The sequence below is a fragment of the Bombus terrestris genome, chromosome 3 (genome assembly GCF_910591885.1).
Source record: "Bombus terrestris chromosome 3, iyBomTerr1.2, whole genome shotgun sequence".
Taxonomy (NCBI): Eukaryota; Metazoa; Arthropoda; class Insecta; order Hymenoptera; family Apidae; genus Bombus; species Bombus terrestris.
Window position 1 is genome coordinate 13,156,116 of NC_063271.1, and position 27,147 is coordinate 13,183,262.

The 27,147-nt window shown below is 34.4% G+C and overlaps 1 protein-coding gene and 1 long non-coding RNA gene across 3 annotated transcripts in view; one reads left to right on the plus strand and one right to left on the minus strand.

Annotated features, from left to right (window-relative positions):
• Nucleotides 1–27,147, plus strand: part of LOC100650315 (division abnormally delayed protein) — a 249,546-nt gene that overhangs the window by 205,181 nt on the left and 17,218 nt on the right. The window lies entirely within an intron of this gene.
• LOC105667177 lies at nucleotides 16,546–23,481 on the minus strand. Of its 2 annotated transcripts, none has more exons than XR_007227818.1 (2): nucleotides 23,246–23,481; nucleotides 16,546–22,960 (listed from the first exon to the last, which is right to left on the minus strand). It is a non-coding gene; the product is annotated as an uncharacterized LOC105667177 (long non-coding RNA). The 2 variants fall into 2 exon arrangements; XR_007227819.1 differs by having other exon boundaries at nucleotides 16,546–22,965.

The following is a 27,147-nucleotide window of genomic DNA, read 5'->3' on the forward strand; positions in this document are numbered from 1 at the left end:
CTTCGATACCAGAAATACTGTAAGACGTAGAAGAAGAAGCACCACTTTAAGAATTATCTCGGCGGAAAATTTTAACAGTGGATAGTTAATAAAAGTTATACATCGACAGTTTCCTACGTACATACCCAGTTTCCTCTCTTCTTTGTTCCGAGTAATTGTATTAGAGAGACGGAAGTTCGGACAAAAGTTTTAAACAAGAGGTTAAACAAGCTCGAGCCACTCGAGGCACAAATGTTTCATGTGTCGTATACCTTTACTACTTTTTGTTCCATTGAACGAATCTATAGAAATTGCATGAACCTTAGAAAGCGTAATTGCATCGGCTCGTCTGTTGCTAAATGTGCCTCAGCCTCTTGCTTCCGGCTACTTCTTCAATTACAATGGTTGCGTCATATTATTAATGGTCGATTTGTTTAATGCTCCACGAAAGAGATTAAATCGCCCGTTAATCGTCTTAAACGAAGTTATCAACTAAATTTTCCGTGCATACGTCTCAATATTCATTGTTGAATAGCTATGGAAATTTTTGCCCTTTCGAAGGAAATTTATTTCAATTTTCAGCGAGTAAAATTGATAACAAAAGGTGAATTAAAATCTTTTATGATGTACAGTAGCGTTTAATTTATTCATACGCATTAATCGTTATTTTACGCTAACAATAAGAGAAAACAGGAATTACTTAAAAAATCCACGCGCTCGCGATGGATTTTTAAATAAATAAATAATATTAAATGCCATTACCGTAATATTGAATGACAAACATATCTAGTGAAACTAGTACAGTATTTGAATGCAGTCAAAGTAACAATATGTAGCGCTAATGAGTGAAGATTCATACATATGTATATCTATAGAGTGTGGATTAAAACAGAAGCAGCTTTCAACCAAAATGTTACCTGAAATATGATTTTTAAAATTCAATTAGCCAACCATTTCTGTAACAGATGGTTGAATTTTTCAATATCCGAAATGTAGAAACAGGAGCAAAAGATGTATTTTGTTTTCACTATTGGACGTAACAGTGCTTGATATTATTTTAATTTTGTCAGCATTTTCTAAAAACTGTTTGGTTCAAGAATTAATAATTACCTTCTGGAATTTAAAATAAGCGATATTTTGAATATCTGTGGAATAATTTTTCAATAAACTCATTTCGTATTTACCGTTATTCTTTAATCAGTATTCTAAAAACATAGTCCCGTTAGTTACATGTGTCCTATAACTTTCAACTTAATGTCATATCTATCCTAATTTAATAAATAAAAACACTTTCACAAATGTTTTCTATGAAAGTAATTTCATAGCCATTATACATATAGGTGACATATTGTTATTGTAACTTCGATAATATAAAATCTTTGTACGATATCGTATACAAGATACTATGTCTGATATAAACAGAACATAGTAAATTACGAACAAGTGAATCCGTTTTCATCATCAATATATTTATCACGAGTGAAGTAAATTTATCTAAATGTATAATACTTATGTAAATGTGTATCTTTTTATTCAATTATGGAATATGAAATTTACGTCGAAACATTGGCAGTCGTGGAAAAATCGCTCTCATCGCTGCGATTCAGCTCGAAACTCTGGCCGAATTGAATTTCTTATTACATTATGAGAATCTCGTACATAACTCGTATCAGCTAACGTATGTTCCTTTTATGCGAACGTGAATTCGATTCCTCTGTCTATTATAACGCATTACCAAGATTTAGCCTTTCATGCTGCATCCTAATCCCACCGTAATCCTTTTGCAATCGTTGCAAATGCAACGGCGATGCCTTTCATCTCAATGATTGAAGGCTGGCCACGCCGAAGAAAGAACTGGCTTTCTCCAACTGTCTCGGGTCAGGCAATACCGCTTCTGCGGCTTTTGGCAGAAAATTTAAATGCAAATTTAGTCAGAGCAAACGAAATTTCCGGGTCAAGCGAGCGAGAAGTAATTAATTCCAAAAATAACGGAAGCTAATTTCACGCTTCGGCCTAATTATTTTAATGGAGAGATAAAAATCGACATTGAAAATTCGAGCTTCGGTTTGTTTTTAAGTTTCCGTTGTAATGCGAATGTTGTGAACACGTGGCTTCCTTATTATGATACTAGGGTAATGTTCTGTTGATTCTTGGATTAACTTAGATATATAGAACAATAAGAGGGAAGTTAGATATTAAAAATATATTATTGCGTATGTATTATTTACGTATTTGCATTATTTACATAGAGTAACTTTTGCTGTAATTTGTTACATGTAGAAATAAACGAAACTAAAATTAGAAATTAAAAATGTGTTTCTAATAATAAACATTGTAATGTCTATAGAAACGTAACAGTCAGACAAAGAAAGTAAATTTTTGTATATTTTTCTCTAACTAAAAAAAAAAGAAGTCACGTGCTAAGAAGTCATATGCTAAATTATTTTCATCAACAGATCATTTAGTTATTAATTTATGTACACCTTCCTCTCGTTATTGTTGTAATTCAATTGCGTTATTTATTATGTATAAGTAAATTAAATTTATTAAATATTTATATAAGAAAATGCACATATGTACGTATACAAAATATGCGTATACTTGTTGCAAATTTTGCATTAAAAGTACTGTTTTTTAGAATGTATATTGACTTTATGATTTCTTTCTTACTTTTCTTGGTACGTAAGTACCACGAGCCTTTAGAATCTTAGATTCTTTCTTTGGATATCCTGTAAAAAATATATTCCAGTGTTTAATGCCTTTGTATCATATACACTAATATCACAAAAGTATATCTGTTTTAATTTATTTATAACATTTTACTATTTGAGTTCCATTGAGCCATAATCTTTAAGCCTATAACTTGAATTAAACACGTTTGTATACCGTATTGAATATATTGATTTCAGTTATCTATGAGGAATATCTCCAACACAGTGATATGAAACGAATTAAAAAAGAAAAAATTGATAGAGATATTTTTGCAAAGTATTATTCTATTTTATTGTGGTAATATGTTCTAAATAAAATGCTCTTTCAGTAATAGTCTATTATTTACATGGAAGCTCCTGATTGATAGAATCTATCAGTTATTAAAAGATAAGTGAAGATACTTTCAATGTTTAATCAATAAAAAGTTTAAAAGCTTATAGGCTAACAAAAGATACATTGCACCTGCTCTGATACTTATGTTGTTAGATAAACAGTTCTATTAATCAATTCCTTTTTGTTATTGCATTTATATCAAAATAACTTCCATTCATAGATCATAGAAAAAATTTAATTATCCGATTATCAAAATAAAAAAGAGAATATACATTTTATACTTACTTATAAAATATAAATTCTTGTAGAAAGTTTAACAAAAGAATAAGAGTAATCATAACCATTGTTACGAAGTATCGTTAGGAAAGAAAGATTATATCAGTGGTAGCGTACAAAGACGAGGGCAAAATTGAAACGAAGTTAAATACCAACGACACTCTGCATTTCGATAAACCAATTATTCGCTTCGCATTCCCTTAAGGAGGGAACAAGTTTAATACGAGTTGTTCGTGCAAATAAGAAGATAAAACTACCATGGAATTAAGTACACGGCAAAGTATCTCGAACTTCACAATAAACAACATGTTTCAGAGAGAGTTTTATCAAACACTTCAAAGTAACTTGCAATTTGCATATTATATGTATCTATATCTCAAGGAAACCACTGCTTGAATTCAACCGAGGAATTTTAATATCATTTACGGATTCTATCAGCATCTGTTGTTATCTATCGCGTGGAATGACAGATGGAAGGCATACGTTCGAGTGCTAATTAAATAATCAATCTGAGTTTCATATACACATATCTATTTCATTAACGTTTTTGTTTCTATATGCGTATATTCTTGAGTCCTAATTGCAGACCTTCGTATTTTTTCAACTATCGCAGACATTTAGTATCTATATTGTTTATTTACTAAATCATTGTGCAATTAATCTAATATAACTATTTTATTTAATAACTACGAACTACATAAGCATCCAGATACTTTGATCGATTTATAGCAATAACGAAAAATTTTGCCAAAGTGTATAAATTAATAATGAATTAATAATTGGAAGCAACGTTTACTATTTTTTTATAATGATGTAAATTATCTATTGAAAATTGGGTTTTTTATTAACATAGGAAGTCTTTTATCATGTTAGAAGATTTTTTTATTTCAAACTTATACGTATGTGTATACAATAATTTAATAATTAAAGATTCTTTGTCTGTAAGTAGGAATTTATCAAGTAATAGAATACTTCTATAAGATTGGATAATCACAAACGCCAATCTAGTTATTGCATATTGACTTTCAAAAATTAAAGCGTATTAAATATTAAATATTTTTGATGTAATGTACGTATCTTTGTTTGTTAATGTTTCCATAATTAAATATTAATACTTAAATACGGGAAGATGTAGAATTTTCTATTAAATCGTAATAATGAAATAAAATTTCAAAGACGAACAATCTGTAATTATAATAGAAAGTTAAATGGACGTAAAATTGAGCCGATAAAAGCATGGAAAATGTAGAGGATTCGATAACTATAATTTTGCGTAAATGATTTTAAGTAAGACAGTTTTAGTACTTTAGTTAGCATCCTGGTAATTAATAGAGCAAAGTACGAACCGATTCATTTACGTTGAAATGGTGCGTTGCGATATTTATTTCGATATTTGTCAGTATGCACAATAATAGAAAGTACGGTGTGTGAATTATGTCGATGCATGTATTTGCATCGTACGATCGCAATGTATAAGCGATTTTATCGAATTTCCCGTAACATCGTGGATTAACTTCTCTCTGAAATTTCTGGTTATTTTCAGTTCTGTTTCGAAACTGATGGATATTCTTGAATTATTCAATAGAAAAAGAAATTATTAGTCCTGCCTGTATACTGTATATATTAAAAAAATTTTGCAGTTTCGGTAATCAATACTGTTATATCGAGCGATAATTTATAAAATATAAAAGAATTACACAGTACGCATGTACGTAGAAAAAACGAAATTAAAAACCTATCGAAACCTGTAACAAGTCATCATAAAAACCGTTATTTATGAAGTCATCAAAATGGTACCAATCTCGTGCTTCAATTTGTATGCAAAACACGATTCGTCAAATATTTGTTTTTCAATTAAATCTTACAATTAAAATTTTGATTACAAAAAAATATAGGAATATAATGATTTATGTGTAATATCTGCATTAAAAATACAGATTTCTTATAAATGGAGTATATAAATACCTTGTTTATTATTATTAATATAGAAAAGACATGTATTATAAAATTTTTAATACTACTACAGTAATATATTTAATACCTTTTAAATATAGAGAAAATAAATACATAGGTATTGAAGCGTAATTTCATAAATATTTTCATCATCAAGATATATTTAATTTCATAATAAAACACGGGTATGTTTTAAATTATTCAACTATCTCAGAAAAGAAATTTATAATGCGATAATATTTGACAAATTATCTTAAATTTTCGACAAATATACGATCTTAAAGATCTATCCTTTGAATTTTATCTGATACATATATAAAATCTTTATTTCAAGCTTCTTTCGGTAAGGCTTCAGATAATTCATTTGTGTATTAAATACGATAGATACGTATCTATACACTTATAAAATGTAAATGCTAATTTCGAAGATAAATAAATTTACTGTACAATAAGTTGGACTTCGTAATTACGCTAAGTAAGAATACTTATACAAGGTATATAAATTTGTATGTTTTTAAACTTTACTGTAAGTTTTAATGTTTTATTTTAGCTATTTAATCTGAACTATTTCGCGTAATTTTAATGTATATTAATTAATGTATCTTCCTAGTAAGCATCGTTCGATATTATTTATTAAAACAATTTCGTGAAAATTAAATGAACTCTAAACGTTCGTATGATAAAAACGTCTATCACCTATATGCATTGCTCAGAGATGTAATTCATTTAAAAACACAGTCTCCAATAATTACTCGATTGAGACAAACATATCAAAGATCGTTAAAGTATATTAAATTTGAAACATACCTGATTAAATTACACCATTAAGGAAACGAATTCTTCAGTAGCTTTGCGTATCTGAAAGGGATGGAATCGATCGCAACATTTATGAGATTATCAATTAACAGAGAGACACACAATGTCATATCGACATATAAAGGTAATTTCATTGGCTTTAATTCACGAATATTCCAGCACAGAGGTGCTCGGATCTGTGATTCGCAACCAATGAAGGGCTTTTGAATTATACACGAAGACGGAGATCCAGGGTTTTCAAAGTGGCTCAAATAACGTGTCTGAGCCTCGCCACTGACGCCAGTGAAATATTAATCCGACGTAAAGCATGTGCTATTCTAACTTCCTCGACAAATCGATCGCCGTGTATGCATTTGTACAAAGTTGCATAGTACGTCCAGTTTTCAATACATCGAATGCAAGTCGCAGATATGTGAATTTAAGTTAGATTTTTAATCTATTATCCAAAGGGGTGAATTAACTTGACGATCAAATTGATCGTTTAATTTTTCAGATATGATAATTCCTTTATTTTTGGATTCCTTATATTGTAATGCGAGGCGTTCCATTTTTACTCGGAATAAATTATGTTTAGAAGAATTACAATCGTCCTATTTGTGTTAAATTAATTTGTCTTTGTAAACTTTTAATTTTATAATTATAAAAATTTCTAATTGAAAGGTAATAGATTCTAATTAAAATATAAATTAATAGATTAAGAGATGAGAGACTTCAATATGAGTACGTTACACTTTTACCACTAGAAAACACAAGTTTATTACAGGGATATTAAATTTCGATTTATTTACCATGACTATAATTTAAAATATTCTTCTGTATCGTATTATATTACGTTGCTATAACATGAATAAAAAATATTAATTTAATCAAAAGTATAGCAAATGTAACATTTTTTTCCTGTTCAACAATTATCGATTATTAAAAATTCTAAATATATCGCTGCTAAGATCAGTTTCGCATTTTTGTAATCTATGGAAATTGTAAATAATAGAGTTCTCGAACAAATCAACTTTAAAGTATAATATTGTCGCAATTGTGAGCATGAAAAGACCTTCGTAATCCTTAATTGATAGTTTATTAATTATTAATAAATGAAACAAATTTGACGATTAAATAAATATATATTTAAAATTAAATTAATCCAAAAGATAGAAAAGAAGATAATAATATCAGTAATTTTAACTGGCAACCGTTTATGTATATTAATAAAGATTATTTAATGTCGGAGAAAAAAATATACATATTCAGATTTTTAAGGTAAAGGTTTTATTTAACATAATTTAACCTACTTATATTTTTATGAATATTAAATTATCGTATACCGTCTCTTATAACTTTTACGTGAAAGCCATCCATTTTTCTTTTTCCACGTCAATTAGATTCATATCACTTTGAACATGTCTTACAACTCGACTCTCGTGAGACCATGTAAAAAACATTAATCTCCTGATCGTCGACATGATTTTAATGGCCGATAAATTCGACATATTTTAACCGCGGAATTATATGCCCAATTCAGACAAAAAATATAAATCCTTATGATATTAATTTATACTTATATGAAGTGTCTTATGAAATAAGAAAAATTATACTTATACATATGTATATTTCAAAATACAGAAATATCAAACAAAAGTTATTTATAAAATATGTTACATTGTTGTTACGAAATATTTATGTGTCTCGAAATGTTATTCTGTACATTACATAAATTACACCATAGGTACACCATAAAATAAATAGTTTTAATATCAAAGTTAGTAAAATTAAATATATAAAAATAAGTACCGAAATTCTTTTGACAATTCTAAAACTTAGGTATCTTTTGTTAAATAACTTGCGTGAAATTCTATAGTCAAATTATATAAAATGAACAATATATCTTTAAAAATATATATATTGTTATAAAGAGAAATGGAAAGAGAAATAACGATGAAGCTATTGACTACTATTTATTTTCTTTCAAATACTGTGTTACAAATATCATTTTACATTAACGTTCGTTCTTTCCTTTCCTTTCGATTAAAATTTTAATTACTTCGCTTTATGAACGACGCGTATCGTGACTTATGATGCAGCTAATTGAAATATATTTCAACTTGTGAACATTTGAAATGCAGTCTTACTTTCAATTCTCTTAAAAGTAACATAAAGCTACTCTATTACAGAATTAATATCATAATCTATAAGCTGCAAAAAAACATAATCAAATGATACGGTATTTACGCTGTTACAAAGACGCTGTTACTGAGTCCATTCAACAGCGTCACATTGCAACGAATAATTAAAATCACATTTTGGATGTAAAACTAAATGTTTACGTTATTTATTACATAACTTCGAAGTTTAGTATGTTTGGTTGATTCTAGAGTTTTCGAAGGTTGAGAATAAAATATACTGACTTTCCTTTTGTTACAAAGTATAGTTCGGACTATAACTAGGTTTCTTTCCTTAGGCGGAATGGATTGTTGATTGTAGAGTGTAGATTCTTCTATAGTTCAAGCTGCGTAAGGTTCTGAGACAAATGACTCCATTAAGGATAGCTACAGGGTCGATTGAAACCAGGAAAAATTTTCAAAAATCTGATGTATAGATAGAGTTACTGATTTACTTATTATAGTTTCGAACTGAAACTGAAGATAGACGAGCATATAACAGCGTATAAGCTGCGTGACCGGCAAAAAATGACAAGTAACGCGGAAATACAATTAACTTACGGATATTGGCTTACTTGACGAAAATTGAAACAAAAAGAATGAACTGTGCCTTAGAGCGTAACGTATAGTACGCGTTCTAATATATTGTTGGTAAAACAAACTTATGCTTAGGTTCTGATTCTCTCTTATTCGTAAAAATGTGAATTTCCCTAGATATCCGCGGTTTAGCGACGTCGCATCCCTTATCAACCAAAATCAAATAAAGAGGAACAAAAGCGTTTGATGCGTACCAAAACCACAATTCATACATTCACAAGCTGTCTGGCGAACATTCGTCACTCCAAATGCTGCGTACGAATTTCCTGCCATGAATTCGCCTACCGCGATCTTATTACGCAACAAAAATAGCGCGACGAGGCAGAGACGCGTTGATCAAGCTAAATATTATTTCTACTATTATTTGATCTGTATGATCGTTCGAGCTCGGTGAAATTTACACGTGTGCACCGATTGACAATAATTCGGGAGGATGAATCTCTCGATGAGACGTAAAAAATAAGTTGACCGTTGAAACTAAGAATGAAGACTCTGTACGCAAAAATCCCTGTCCCATAGGAAACCGTACGAAGGAAAACCTAACACATACCAAAAGAGCAAGATGGAGACTGGACTCTTGATAGCTTTCGATCGCAGCGAACCAGTTTTTGTCGAGCCGCTTCTCTCCTCGTACGTCCTCGATTCTGGACGGTCGAAATTGCATCAACGGCGAATTATGATCGTTAACAAGCAGAAGAATGCGAGAAATCGTGGCGGAGGCCGAAGCTCCGACACCTCGGTGGTCGAATGGCAGGGAATCGAATCGAGGACCGCCGGAGAAATTGAGAAAGGGCCGAGAAAAAACGGCTCGAGCACGGTGGTGCAATGGATGGAAGGTTCGTGGATTCGTTCGTGAACAACGATCGTTGAACTGGAATTGACACGAGAAGGGAAAAGGAAAATAATAGGAAAGTACGGAGACAAAGAGTAGAGCGAATGCTTACCGAACCCGAAACCTTCACAGACAGCGGGCATGACAGTCTGAGAGACGTGTGCGGATCTCGTTTTACGTGGCCACGGGATTTCCGAGGATCCTTCAAATATGCGAAGATTGACTTAATTAGCGGGTAAAATCATCGAGGACGACGTGTGGCTGAATAACGGGAAAAACGAACGGCATTTGCCCAGTGGTTACCTTTTATCCAACGAGATCCAACCAAGTTTTTTAAGATCCCGAGCGAACCGATGATATCAGGTAATAATTTTGTCCATTAATGTAATTTTTCATCTGCTTTACGCGGTATGAATGAACATATCTAATGTAAAAGTTGGAAATAAAATACTGCTTTAACGCAGCTTTGATTATCAATGGCTTAAAGTTAAAAAAAATAATCTTTTAAATGGCTACATCGTTGAAAAACTGGTAATTCTTTTTTTCGGATCTTCTATTTTAAACTGATTTCGTAGCAAATTTATTTTCTTAGTTTTATTACTCGTTTAGCAAACCGGCGGCATATGTATTCATAAAATCCGACATTTTCTACGTACATATGATCTTATACTGTTCATTATTCGAACGACATTAGCGAGCAATATTTGAACGACATAAAGCGTAAAATGAAACGCATACCGACGACTGCGCGTAATTAAATTTCGAAATTAAATTAGATCTCCTTACATTTGATTAGCATGCTTTCAGACGAGACGGATGACGGGTAAAAAAGGAGTACGGAAATGTATATCAGTGAAAGCATTTGTATAGAGTATAGACTGTACACGCTGTGTATAGACTAAGGTGAAAGAACAAGAGGAGACGAAAGGTAAAACATGATTAATAAGAAAGTAAATTAAAACGCGGAATCGTAGACAAAGACTAGTGGCAGAGAGAAAATAACAACGGAGAAGTATATGGGAAAATTACTTCCAAAGCAAGAAAAGAAAGCGTGAAGTGAAATACGAGCTGGAAGAAACGAACGAAATGTAGGTATAAGACAGAACAGTAAAGAAATACAGGACAGGAAAGGTTTGTGAGTATGTGCACGTGAATGGCTGGCATTGAGAAGCGTCAAGAAGAGCAGCTGCAACGCAATACTTGGAGAAAATTTTTCGTCGTTGATACACTGAATCTTTATAATTTTTCAGCACGTTTCCGTTTTTCTTTGTTCGTTTTTTCTTCTTGTCAAATACATCCACGACGTTGACGTTCAAAATTATTATCAAGCTGTTCCTTCACACGCAAATTATATTACACCTGGTTGTATTTGTCTTAGAAAAATGACCCGGATTAAAATGAACTGTCGGCAAGGTTGTGAAGATTTAAATTCCCTTCACTAACAGAAATTTTCGTCTCTCATATATTTTATTCCAGTTTTACAGGGATGAATTTCTCAAAGTTGAGAAGAATTCCGTCGTTTTGTTTAATCGAAGCTTCCAATAATAAGACAGAAAAAAAGATATAAAAGATGGTATAAAAAAGTATAAGTAAAGTTAATTAGTTATTAAGCTTCTGTGTTAATTGCTTATAAGATAAAAACTAAGCTGTTCGTAAATAGATACTTTCAACACATTTACCAACAAATGAAATAATTTTGAAAAATTACTGCAAAATTGTTAAAACCTTTAAGAGCTATTATTTCTTTTCTGGAACCTTCGAGTGTAAAGAATTCATATGTTTAGTGTTATTATAATCATCAATTGTATAAAATTCATTACGTACTTCGATCATTATTTTAACCATTTTTTTATCCAAATATTATTATCCATTCCTATTAAACATAATAATTCATAATAATTATGAAATGACATCGAAAAATAATTAATAAATCCACATATACACATATATAACTAGAAATATTGAAGGAAAAGATATATTGAAATAAAATGCAAATTTGTTAAGACATTTCAATTTCAATCTTACGAATCGAAAAAATATTACGAAGTTGAATGCAAAATATTTAAATATATTCCCATCATATTTTATGATATCAAACTATAAATGTATGTTAAATTAATTGACGAAGGTTCTCGATTAATTATGACTAACATATCTAACTAACATATACACATATCTGATATTCTTTGCAAAATACTTCACATATATAAAAGCATATTTTATATAGATGTATATTATATCTTATATATTATATATTATATACAATATTATATATATTGCATATTATAACTTGCCGCGTAATTATTATCAGATTTTGCATAAGTTCGTTCAAGTATTTTAATATTTATAATATGCACTCACAAAACAATAACACATCTACATTCAGAGAGTACATATTTAATATTTAATTTAAGTACAATGAGGAATTAAAAGTATCGATGCATTCATTACTGACAAAGATAATGTTTGTGCAATGCCGTGCCGCATACCATTTTTAGGTAAAGTTATTCGATATTATTTGAACATTAATACAAAGTACATAACGAATAAACAAATGACGTGTGTATATATAATCGTATCCTGCCAACGAGCGAACCATGAACACTAATGAGGCGCGCGAGGTTAATAAAATTTCTTGTTCGATTTGCGCGAAAAGTGTAATCGATCATCCGCCGATTCGATATTAATTTGCACGCGTGTAGCGTGCGAGGGAACGAATCCGACCGCAAGAGCGATCGATCAAAATGTCGCCAGGAGCTTTCTTCGCTCACGAAACGGAACACGAGAAGATCGAGCGAAAAAAGAAAAGAAACATACCGAGAAGGAGAAAGATAAAAAATAAAAGAGAAAGACAGAGAAGGGGAAGGTGGAACGAACCTAAGAAAAATCGAGCGAAAGAACGAAAGGGACAACAAACTGAGTGTTGAATAAGGACTTATGATTACCATAGGCATACCGAAAGATACGAATCAGCGAGACACGCAAAACAGAGAAAGGAGTAAGAAAGAAGGAGAATATAAGCGAATTGTTATCAAGATGTTAGCAAGGCGAAGGAATTTGAAAATATAGATTGCAGGTTTTTCCGTACAAACTTTTATTGGAAAATGATACAAAAATCGTTGGCTTAATGTTTTACTTCTTTGAACTATTATCTCGTGTTCCCAAACAAAACAGACACTTAGTATATACAACAAGAATAAAAAGACGGACTTTTCGAACGATCAAGCTATTGATCATCGATCGCCTAACGCTTGCACATTCAGTGTGAGAGGAATATTGTGCAGGGTCGTCCGTGTCAGTCACCTCCATATCACACAGATCCAATGTACTTCTTTCAGAGACATAACGCGTTGAGGACGTAATGGAAGGAAGCGTACGAGGCCTGAAAACTCCACTGAAAACTCCACTTTTGACGAATTCTGCGCGAGACACGCGTCATTCACATTCGGCAATAGATTTCAAAAGCACAGTTTTCTCCGAATCAAACGCTCGTGCAATTTTTACTCTTCAGTTCTCATCGCGATCTCATCATTCGAACAAGCGACTGCCACGTAATCCACAAGTAATGCACGTAATGCGCAAATAATTTCATAAATCGATTTATCGTACTAGGCTGTTCCATTCTATATTTATACTAATTATACTTAAACGCGGATTCCGAACGACTGGATTCCGTATTGGAAATGACGGAGCAGAGATAAATAACGTTTATCTTTTCATTTGGATAGGAACCTGGCAGGAAGTTTCTCGTACTCTTATCTGGAAATTCCGCGAGAATCTTACGGAAAATTTAGGAGAAGGTTGATTCGTTTGATAGATCGGATACGCAAGATAGGTTTGTCCAAGGATCGTTGAGACACGATAGGATCAAGAAAGGAGAAGAAGGAAAAGAACGAAAAAAGGTGGAAAGTCGTGATTAGTCGACGATAAACGGAGAAAGGGTGCACACGAACAGAACCCTGGTAGTATTTGCGGCGTGGTGGGTTGGTTAATGAATGGCACGCGATGCCTTCTGTGGGAGCGTGCGCTTCAAAAGTGATGATCTGAGAATAGCTAACGCAAATAGAACGGTCGCTCCTCCTTCTCTACCCTATCTCTTTCGCGGATAATTCTTTCCTCGCGCTTCTCGACGAACGAACGAACAAGGGAATATCAAACGGTGCGCTGCCAGGGACGAGATACGGCGAATACCGTACGTACAGTTTCTGCTTTCCCAGACGTTTGAACCCGAATACCCGCGAATTGTGACTTGTTGCTTGGCAACCTGCAACTTTAGAACGTTTCACGGTTAATTAACTGCTCGCTGTTATTTACTGCTCTAGCGGAGTCGTTAAACAACGCCGGCTGATAAAGCGTTCAAGTGTGAGAGAGGGAGTAAGAGAAAGAGAGAGGACTGAGGGAATGGGAGAAAAGAAACTGGCTTTATGCAGTTGAAAAGTTCAGTGGGATTCTTTGCGAAAATATGGTTCCGATGTTGTTGCGAGTTTTTGAAGTTTGTTGTCGGATGATGGCATGCACTTATGCGATTAAGCGATAATCTATTGCATATATTAGGTAAAAGCGAAACGAACGAAGAATACTTGAAGATAATGGGAGATTGTGGTGTCCATTAGCTGACGAAATTTTATTTTCATTTGCATTCACTGTAAATTGTTTAGTACCATAACAGGTACAAGATTATAACAGTAAATTATACTTAATTGTTCATGAGTCGATTTAATGTTAATTGCTAATATACTTTTTTTACTAATTTTGCTAATATACTTGTAGTTTTTATGGATTATTATCATATGTTATAGGTTCGTTCAACATATTCACTATATAGTCGCTTTACGATGACCATTAGTTATTATTAGTTAATTATGTTTATAATGATTATTAGTTAATTATCTTTAAATTTCAATATCATGAATTATTCATATAGTTATCCATGAATCGGTATTTGCAAAAGAAGGTCAATATTATTAACATTAAATCTTTCAAGATGAATTTTTCTCTTAATAATGAATACAGTAATGTATTCATAAAGACTATGATACATTCAGATTAAAAAAAAATAAATTAAACACGATTTATAATGTCGTATAAACTCAGATATATAAATATTTCATTAGAAAATCACAATAAAAATATGAACGACGATGGATTTGCAACACATAAAATGAATAAACAAATGTGAATATCTGGTATTGATATATATGCGATGTATAATATGAAGTTAAGCTTAAAATTAAATCGTTAAAGTTATTCGGTCAGTGAAATATTAATTCGATAATTCTATTTTTTGTTAACGTGTAACGCAAACATCACTTACCTACTTTTGCCTTGCATTATACAAAGAATAACCTTGCTATCATGCTTCTCCCGTCCCATATTTTTGTTACAATTTTTTAACGATGCTTTTAAAAGCCTCTGCTTATACCACATTCTTATATATTTTTAACTCTGGAACACGATAGCAAAATTTATGCGAACTTCTACGAAACATCTTGTACAATATCAAAGTACAAAATATTCCTTTATATCGTTTTCAATCTTCCCTTTATACCAAGTTACCTTAAGGTAACACGGAAGGAATTATAACACGTTATGATCACAAGTTCCGGAGTTTTCATACGATCCTATCAAACGAGCGATAAAATTATCCAAAACTGATCGATAAGCTGTTTCTTTCTAAACTTTTTGACCCTATAAACGCCTACATATATACGTCAAAATCCATTATTTTGGCCTATAATCACATTCCTATATGTAAGCACGAATAAAAATTCCATCGGTGTAACCTATAAACGTTTATGTGCGTGCAACAGAGTCTGTAATCGTTTCCTTTGAGCAAAAATATGCGTTAAAGCAAACACATTGTGCAGTTGAAGGCTACATGTGAAAAATATGATGAACTCACATTTCATGTCTTTTGTAGAACAACAATTTTTAAATCCAATAAAAGTATGAAATATACATTCTATCACACTGTTCAACATTTGAAGAATGTTAATATTGGGAAGTTATGCAGAATATTAAATTAACAAAAATAAATAAAACAGGAACATAAAGCTTATATGTATATTTGAATTTATTTTGGATTATTCTTTTTTTCAACCACTGCAAAATGCTCTTTTTAACAAATGAAGTAATAGTCCGAAAATCAACAAAATAAATTAATCGTAATTTTCTCGTATAGTCTTCAGTTAAAAAATTCAATACCTTCTACAATTAACGGATTTATATGGTAATTTGTGCCTACATCGGTCACAGTACAGTACATATTTCATACGAATGTGTGATATATGAAAACTAAATACTTTTTAACTGATGCGTTTTATTTTAACCCATATAATTTATTCACATAATTTTGACAATGTAAATACGTATAATACTGCTCAATAAGTATACGAACCATTGAATCAATCTGTAGTAAGAGTATGTGAATTTCACAAACAAAAGTATGCAAATTAATGATAAGTGAATAATTAGAAGCAGCATTTGTCCCGTTTCCTATGTAGCCAGCAATCTATTAGGTCGTCTGAAAAGTTTCTTTATTTATAAGGAAATAATGGATGCACAACATTTTCCGTTTTATATTATTTTATCGAATTACGTATGATCCATTTTATTTTATCAAGATAAGAATTACAATGTTCGATATATTAGGTTTCATGTTTGTATAAAGATGCGTTGTTGTAAAAGACGTGCCTGTAAAAGAAAGACACTTGCTGAGCAACTTAAAAGATATCTTAAATTTAATTCTTTCTCTTTTTTTATTTTTTTATTTTATTCTTTTTATTCTTTGTTTCCATTTTGTACTCTACAATTTGCCCAGCTGATCATTAAATTTAATATTGTGGGACTTGTCGTCTGAATGGGAAGAAAGGATAAGAGAAAGTTTACAAGTTTTAAGCTTTCATTAGTTTTTATTCACTAACAGTCTTAACTATGACTATAGAATTGAGTACTAATATATATAGAAAAATATAAATATCCACATAAAACTGTACATAGAACCATACATACAAAACCATACATACAAGAATTACTATACATAGAAAAAAAGAGTCTGGCAGGAGTATCGATTATTGGGGATCGAGGTATCCCAGTTTCAACCAATGTGCTCCCATGTCTCTGGGCGATTCTCCCGACTCCCAGTCCAACAGTAACCTCGCTGTCAATTCTTCTCCTGGAGAAGAGTTGATGCTCATCAGGCATCCTGTCCGTTTCAACATTGTAACTTGCGCCACACGGTGTTTCAGTGCTTCCTCCGCTTGCTCCTGCACGCCTAGCAGGCGGATCTTCTTGGCGCATGGTGCCATCGATGCAAATTTGCGTGGCAGCAAACGGATCGAACTGAGGGTTTGGTAGGTTTCTATCCCCCAGTCGATTAAAAAGACGGTGTAACCCGTCGTCGTTTGTTGTAAAAGTATAGCTCTGTCTCAGAAAGTAGAACTTTCAAAATTTGCCAGCACGGCAACGAGCATGCCTGGCCTCAAACTTTTCGCCTTTGGCAAGTTTTTCATGGGATGCTGCAGCATCTCCAGATTGAGCGTTTGGGTTATCTTGGGCCATCCAACCAAACGGACCCACATGGTGGTAAGTGATTCGACTCGTACCACCTGGACAAGAACCCCTTCTTGGAACCGATCGTTCGTATGTTGTAAGATCTCCATGTTCCGCAAGTCTTCAAAAAAATTTCGAATTTCAATATTGGACTGCACCGATCTGCGTAGTTTACGTGTCTACGTCAGACGATGCTCTGGCTCCGCCGGGAATCGGGCCCCTTTTTATATAGCTACAGTGGCGACCTCGATTGTTTTTCGGTCACCATTTGAACTAAACAGATTTTTTTATTCGCCTTGTTTCACACTTTTCTTTTCCTCGCAATACTTTATAACAGTGTTAACAATATATAAAGACAGAATATATAGCCTGTTTTTGATACGCCAGTGTCAGATATCAATTGTTGTTTTTCGTTAAAATAAATATGTCATTATTAGATGCTCTTTTTAACATGCTGATCCGCATTCTTACAATATTTCACTATCTTGTAAGAATAATTTGCTACAATTCCGAAACAGACTCGGATCACTATAATATACAAAATATGAAATGAAAAAATTGCATAATTTTTTATAGAATTATCTAGTAAAATATAAAATAATGTCGTATAAAAATGACATGGAATTACGATAAATAATCTCGTAAAATACAAGCTGTACGTTATTCGGAAAAAGTTTTTCAGATAGAATTTGTCCTATTTCGAGACAGCTATCTGACTCATAGTCGCAGTTCTTTTCTAGGTGGATGCACCTCCGAGACTCGAGGGTGATGTCTTTGTTTTTGTAAATGATACGATACATTTCTTTAGACGCGATTCGATGCAGTTTTTGATTCTCTACAGAAGAGTATACAAGTATTTGATTCGAGAAATGATTAGTTTAATATAAACCTGTAACAACCTCCTAAAACAATAGCGATAATATACTTTACTATATATTATATGGATATCTCTCTATATCTATATGTTACATATTGTTTTTAATATAATATAATATTATTATTGTAGTATCGCGGAAATTTAGATATAAATTTTTTTCTGATACTATTTATTATTTGTAATTTATTTACAATAAATTAATTATATAGATATTAATGAGACAGAGAACGATGATTGTTTAATATGGAACTAAAAGTAACAATCTCACTCGAATTCGACCACTCTCTCAACTGAACAATGCCAACAACTCAATCTCTCAGCTACGCTAGTAACTCACGGAACTCGACAACGCTAACCACTCTACTCTCCGACTCCTGGATTAACTTTGACCTCTCGATTCACTCTCCTTCTCGATCAACTGTCCAACGCTCTTCGACCAATAACAACTTTTTTTAGATTCAAACCGTCCTGTTAACGTTCCGCAAGAACTAGGTGACTTTAGTCACATAGGTTTTTTTTCCCTGTGTAAACTAACGACCGAAAAACAGGCGACTTTGTTTTGGTCAGTTTCTAACCAAGCTTTTTCCTCACGATACTACATTCTGCCATTCCTGACAATCACATCTGCGCTCAGATGTGCTCATCATCACTGGTCTCACTTACATCACTAACAACAACGTTCGACCACTTCATGTGGTCGGTTGCAGTGGAAGTTGTACGCGGCCCCTCGTGTTCGCCTTCTCGTTGCACTATGTAGCGGTTATTCCGCAGGACTTTTACCACGCGGTACGGTCCGAGGAACTTCGAATGCAGCTTTAACCCAGGACCGCCCTGCGTCCTCTCGATCGCCACCAGATCCCCCGTCTTATATATCGTTGCCTTCCTGCGCCTCTTGCTGAACGTTCGCTTGTTTTGGATTTGGATCTCCTCGAACCGTCCCCTTGCTATTCCGCGCAATTGATCCTGCTCTTCTTGGAACATTGGCCCATTTGTCTTCAACCAGCTACCTGATCTGCGGATCGTCCTGCGTTCTCATCTGCGTTCCAAACAACAACTGCAACGGAGTAACATTGGTGCTTCTGCTGGGAGTTGCATTTAGGTATCTCTGCGCTTTCTCCAGGTGTCTGAACCACTCGCCTGGTGTTGGTGCAGATAACTTCTCCAACAATGGGACAAGCATCCCATTCACCCTTTCTACCTGACCGTTGGCCCGCCGAATTCCAGTCGTAATCCATACATGCTCTATACATTTCTTATTGCAATAATTCTCAAAGACACCAGCTGTAAACGCCGTCCCACGATCGGAAATAATTCTTTGTGGATTCCCAAAACACACAGACTGCTTCTCCAAACGACTGATAATTTCTGCAGAACCCGTTGATTTGGTAGGGTACAGCCAGACGAACTTGGTGAAAGCGTCAGCTACCACAAAGATATACCGGTAGCTTTTCTTCGTAGTGGGTAATGGCCCAATATGATCGACATGATAGGTGTCGAGCGGCAACTTCCCTTTTTCGATGTCGTTCAACAATCCCTCCTTCGTCCCTTTCTTTCTCTCCTCAAGGATACGGTCGATGCAGCTCTGCACCATTTTTTCTACTTTCTCACGCATGGTGATGCCGAAGTGGCCACGTTCATGAGCTCGTCGAACTATTTGAGTTTGCATCGACTTTGGCACGACCAATAGCGATGCGTCTTTTATTTCTCGATATAAAACCCCGTTCTTTAGGGCGTACCCGTCGGCTTCATGCTGTTCGATATTTTCTCGGATCTGCCGCAGGTTGTTCTCTTGCAACTAAGCTTCTCTCAACCGTACAAACATCCCTCGTTCGTCCTCGTCTATTAGCATGACCTCGGGTAGGGTATTTCGACTCAACGCATCGACATGTATCATACTGTTCCCGGGTCTATGCTCCACCTTGTAATCGAACTCCTCTAGGAGGATCGCCCACCTCGCAACACGTACGCACAAGTCCTTTTTCCGCATCGTCAATGCGAACGCCCGACAACGTGTAATGATTTTAAACGGGATGCCTAGTAAATAGACACGGAATTTCTTCAGTGCTTTCGCGATGGCCAGAACCTCAAGTTCGTAACTGGTGTACTTCTCTTCAGCCGGTGAGATCTTTCCGCTCGAATAGTATACGGGGTGAAAAACATTGTCCCCGCTGTCGCGCTGCATCAAGATCGCACCATATGCCACGCTGCACGCATCCGTATGCAACTGAGTCTCCGCTCCAACACGATACAATTTTAATACTGGCTTCTCACTTAACGCCACTTTTAGACTTCCAAACGCTTCCCGCTCGCGCGACTCGAATCTGAATGGGACATCTTTTCTCAGTAAATCTGATAATGGTCTCGCGATGTCAGAGTATCGGGGCACAAACTTCCTAAAATATCCCGCTAGGCCCAGGAAACTTTGAACATCCTTAGCAGATTGGGGCTCCGGCAAATTAGCGACGGCCCTGGTTTTGCATTCAGATGGCTGAATGTTACCGCCCTCGACGATGTAGCCCAAATACTCTATTCTCGTTTGCAGAAATCGACACTTACTCCAGTTTACGAGTAGTCTGTGTTCGCTAGCGACATGCAATACTGTTTTCAGTTTTTCTTCCGCTCGAGAGGTCAGTCGACGGCACAATCAGATCGTCCATGTACGTCAGCACCACCCCTGTCGCGATCAATTCTTTAAAAACGGCATTTATGAATTTTTGAAAAACAGCCGGCGAATTGCATAGACCAAACAGCATTTTAATAAATTCATACTAGCCTGTGGGGACTACGAACGCCTTATACTTTCTGCTACTCTCCCCAACAGGAACATGAAAAAATCCGTTCCAAAGATCCAACGTACTAAATACCCTCGAGCCTTGTAACGAATCTAATTGGTCTTCGATCAAGGGCAGTCTTTTACTACCTTTCCATTTAGCTATCTATAGTCGACGCAAATTCTAGTCGAGCCGTCCTTTTTTTTTACCAAAACGATTGGACTGGCGTAGACGGAATGTGACTGGCGTATTATTCCGTCCTCCAGCCACGTTTTGATCTGTTTATCGACTTCGACCTTGTCTTGCGGAGATAGTCTTCGCGGCCTTTCGTAAATTGGAATATCGTCCTGCAGTATTATGTTCATCTTGATTCCTACTTCGCGCGTTTTCTGTGGCCTATAACCTCGGATCAAATTTTCTATTGTCTACTTATGTTGCACGTTGTCGACATGAGATAAATCCACCTCACGCGCTTCCGTCTCTATGTCTATTTTAAGGACCTCCGGAAACCCATCGAAATTTTCGTCCTTTATTTTACGAATGGAGATATCTGCACCCTTCATGTTTATCTCGACGGTATCTAGGAAGTCTGTGCCTATTAACAACGAGCGTTGCATCATAGTGTTCGGAACTACGTGTATCGTTATACCATACGACACACCGTCTATAACGATATTTGTTGAAAATTTCCCGAGCGTAAAATTTCTCTTAGACCCGATACTGTGAAATTCAACAATGTCTCGATTTAACTTCGGCGCTCCGATTCTTATATACTGATCTGTCCGCATCAAAGTTAATTCGCTACCGGTGTCTATTAGCGCGCTCAGTTCGAAATTTCCAATTCCGACACTTTTACACCGCGCCTGCAGCAATTTCCGCGCATTGTAAACTTTTTTAGATGACTTACCTAAATCGCCGCACCTCGATGCGATGTGTCCGTACCCTCTACATTTAAAACATTTAGGTCCCCTCGACTTGTTCGGACACTCTGCTCACACGTGTTCTTCATCGTCGCAGTTGTAGCATCGCGTCTTCTTCGTACCAGATTGGCTGGGACTCTTGTTTTTCTCAACTCTGGCCGGCTTCGCAATCGACTTCGTCCTTCGGCTCTTCTGCTCCTCGTACGCGATTAGCCTCTTTCTTAACTCCTTGATGGATGCAGCACCATACAGCATAGACTTATGAACTTCTTCGTCTATTATCCCGTCTATGATGTATTCTACTTTGGCTTCTTCCTCTATATCGGCATGATTGGCTATTTCCAGCATGCGATACATGTAGGCCAAACACGCCTCGTCGCTTTTCTTTCTCGTCTCTCTAAGCTTTTGATGTACTTGCCTACTGTTGGACTTTCTGAAGAACTCTCTGATTAGTCCCTTCTTCAGCTCATGCCAAGTCCTGGCATGGCACTCGAAGCTGACGAATATTTTCGCCGATCCCCTCAGCAGCTTCCTCGCGTAGACTGCCTTCTGACCGTCCGACCACATGCACGTGTCCGCGACTTCTTCGAATGATTCGAATCATCGCTCCACGTTTTCACCTTTGTCGCCGCTAAACAATTCTAGTGCGTCTTCGACATCTTTAAAGCTTAATACCGAGACGGTGCATGCCTTTTGGCGATATTCATCGCGGTCCGAGCACATCGCTCGCATACCTCTCTTATGTTTTATTACCTCTTTCCTATCTTCTTCATCGTCACTTTTGTCGTCGCTCTCTTCTTCCGACGATATATTGTTCCCTTCCAGGGCCGCCTGTAGCCATGCGCGTAATTCGGATTTTCTCCCTGTGACCTTTAACCCCAAGCTAGCGAGGCGCGCTCTCAACTCCTTCGTCCTCAGCTTCTCGAGGTCTTCGTCTCCATCTTGATTGCGCTCAGCTCTCTGCTCGCTCCTTAGGTCTCGCTGGTTTGTTGATTCTTCATCGCGCTTCGATCCCTTTGAAGTCGATTGTCCAGTCTTACACGCTCGGTTCAGCCTGGCCATCAGCACTGATTTCGAACCAGATATCAGCAGATTCAAACGTGCAAGCCTACTTCTCAGCTCCTCCAGCATCGAACCCTCTTTACCCGACAATCGTTCGTCCTCAACGTTTGCCATTTTATCTTTTTCTACCCTAGCACAAATAATTTCGTTAAATGCATTGTTCTCTGTCTTGTTTCGATCCCGGACGAGCCCCCACTTGTAGTATCGCGAAAATTTAGGTATACATTTTTTTCTGATACTATTTATTATTTGTAATTTATTTACAATAAATTAGTTATACAGATATTAATGAGACAGAGAACGATGATTGTTTAATATGGAATTAAAAGTAACAATCTCACTCGAATTCGACCAATCTCGCAAATGAACAACGCCAACAACTCAATCTCTCAGCTACGCTAGTAACTTACGCAATTCGACAATGCTACAACTCCACTCTCAACAACGCTAACACCTCTCGCAACTCGATAGCGCTAACCACTTTACTCTTCGACTCCTCGATTAACTCTGACCTCTCGACTCACTCTCCTTCTCGATCAACCGTCCAACGCTCCTCGACCAATAACAACTTTTTTTAGATTCAAACCGTCCTGTTAACGCTCCGCAAGAACTAGGTGACTTTAGTCACATAGGTTTTTTTCCCTATGTAAACTAACGACCGAAAGACAGGCGACATTGTTTTGGTTAGTTTCTAACCGGGCTTTTTCCTCACGATTCTACATTATATCATAATATTATAATATATATATTATATTATATTATATATTAAAAGTTTTTCTAGCAGTTTAGAAGATTCTTTTTTATCTAATATCTAATTCAGAAATTACAGAATCTAAAGATGAGTTTGTCAAATAACACACTAAGTAATAATTAAAGTTTAACGATTACGAACACCAATGTTATTACTATCTGTTAAAAATCTTCCAGAAATCAATTTAATCACGCCATAATACTCTATTATGCGTAGTTCTATTAATTGCAAAGAGTGAAATTATTTCATTAAATTTTTTTATCCAGAACGATGGCATACATATTTATTACACCAGAGCAAAATAGTCTTTCCCACGGTGGATCACCTACTACATTATTTTATTACCACATAACATTATTATCGTATAGTTTATACAATTATCGCATTACGGTATCCTATACTTCGTTCACGATTTTTTTAAAAAACCAAAAATATATGGAGATGTGGAACATGTTTTAGCGCTTTAGATATCTTATCGATACTGATGTGTGACGTAAACAGCGATCCATGTTGAAGGGCTTAAACAACATTTTCATGGAAACAAATTAGTGAATCGATCGCACATGTCTCATCGTCAACTTCCGTAATGAGCTTGTTGCAATTATAGCAACATTTTCTTAACCGGCCAAACATCTGGCCTAGCTTTCGCGTAATTATTATCGTGCTATTATTCGCGGCTGTGCTGCATTATTAACCCCTATTTGCATGCATAAGTGCAGGAACATGATGGCCAGTGAACGATCGCCCGAAGCACCGCTTGTCCGAACTTTGCGAGTTCTGGCTACCCTATTGCAAAAAGTCCCGCGATTTTTCCCTCCTCGTATCCCCTGCCACCTATTATTGCATCGAAGATAACCACATCTCGCTCCGTCCTCGCATAAAGCGACGGTATTCAATGATACTTTCAGCTCATAAGCTGTGCGCGTGCTTCCCATGAAACTGCGAAGTTTCGTGAAACGAGCTAAATCCATTTCGCAAAGCTGGCAAGGATTTATTCTATGCCCGATTTTTATAATCAATTCGGTGATACTTTTGGTAGGGTAACTCTGATAGTGAAAAAGGTGATTCTGTTTTAAAATATGTTAAATTTAAATATTTTAGTATTTGATAATATTAAATATTATGCTTGTAATATTATATTATAATATTATATATCATGCTTACTTGTTTTTACAGCAAACTGTATATTTTTTAAACCATGTAATTGTTATATTTAATGCATAATGAATTATTAAATAATTTGAATTATTGCCATTCTCTCCCTTATTCTTACTGATCCACCTTAACAACAGTTGTATTGTTTTATTAAATTAATTTATTTATTATATTGGATTCGAATTAACTGTTGTCAGTTAAAATTATATTATAGCTACATGTTAAAAAAGTTCATTTTATGAAAATGGTACAAACATTTATATTAATTCTTATGACTCGATTGCGGGTATTTATATTGTAAATTTATATTTTTCAGGATATAATTTAAAAAGTTCAGGCTCGGTAGAAAATTGTTTTTCGTACTAACTATTATGGAAAGTACTATACTGTCGATATTTTACATATGTTTTCGTATTATGTACATTCTGTGAAATTTTGCACCTTCGAATTTCCTATAAATGCATAAAAATCCGCAGTCTACTTATGAATATATAACATATCATTATTATTGCCAAAAATTAAAATGATTTCTGTTAAAATTTTATCGAAATATGATGTAGTATTTACAGCTACTTTTAATTAGAGTAACAGAATAAATTATTATTTTACAGAAATTCATTTTTTAACATACTATAGATGTATTATACATATATACAAATATATATCTTGTATTGTACATGTACATTGTATATACATATATATAACGTCCTTCACTAAATACTTAAATACAAAATGCTTGTTGGTAACTGCTTATCTGACTCATACTGGTTTACAAACACCGAAGAGACTCTAACACTCTGCGATCATGAAAACAGTAAAGAACATTTATGGAATATGTGGAGAAGACACAAAGGTTCAAACTTGTCAGATGGTTCCATAAATTCTTATCAAGAGATTTTTATTTAGATAATGTGTCACATTCTGGTCGATCAAAAGCGAAATGTTGGAATAATTTACAGTCGACGATTACCATAAATCGTCGCATTACTACTAGACAACTCGCGATGAAGTTTAATGTTCCTCAAACACATATTGTGGAAGCGTTTTGTCATCTTTAAATATATAGTTGTAAAACTAAGTGACTGGATTCTGACTTTGTTCTATGACAAAAACTCGAATACCAAAATATATCTTATTACGAAATCAAATAGTGTCATTTTTTATATAATTACATATGTACATATAGCGGAAAAAAAGGATATTTTATAATGGTACTCAAAGATGACAATGATGCAAACAGCTAAATCCATCCTATTGGATATAAAATAATATTTTATATAATTAAGCATTATATATATATGAAATATTATATCTCATAACATTATATATAGTATCATTAATATTGCATATAGTATAATGTGTTAAAAAATAAAACATATAAAATGTTTTTAAAACACGTGATCTTTTATGTCAATAATCAAGACTTCTTTTACCTCTAGACTTATCTCTGGAACTCTAACAAAACATTCTTTGAAAAAAATAGAAAGAAAGTACAATATTCAGTACTGTCACCCCCAAAATATTCCAATTTGATGAATTCTATAAAAAGAAAAGTGTTATACTTCTTGAACATTCCAACATAATTGTGATAGTGCACAAAAAATCTGAGTTATACGAAAAAAGTTACAAATCTCTTTAGGTAATTTTTTAATGTTTGTTTTCAACGCGAAATTTTAAACAGCTACTTTCAGTAAATATCCTAATAGCCGCATAGTATATATTCATATGTGTATTATATATGCAAATATATATTTTTAGATTTCATCTTATCACTATTTCATGATTCCCAAGTGAAACAGTCACCGAGAATTTTTCACTGACCAGTGTTACGCAAATTTGTAAATGAAATTTCATACAACCGATATGAGTTCAATATCACGAAATTATTGCACGAAACGCGTATAGATCTCCTTAATTTCATTATATCTCCATGTTTGCAAAGTTATTAATTAAGTATGCATTGAACGCGCAACGAAATTACATTATTAAAATCCTACTTACACCGCGAATGGATTAATTCAGTGCCGCCAGCGTATGCTCGATTTCCGTAGCGTAAATGTCGAAAACATTGAATGCCTTGATTTCGTATCATTTGACTGATCACGACCAACGGTTTTTGTGGCAGAATGATATGTACTAATAGAATTACAGTTTAGCCGTGACACTTGCTCCAAGCGTCATTTTGGAAGGGAACATTCGATTGACGTGATGTTAGTTTAGCTCGACGCATTGATGATTTAATAATTCAATTCAAAATGGCAATATTGACGTTTGTCATTATTCGTGTGTAATTAAACGCTTTGTCTGCAGGTATATTTATGATACTGTTATTTATGCACATATACCGATCTTTTAGTTTGATATACTGGTTAACTATGCGTTATTATTTGTTATTTGTTTTACTTT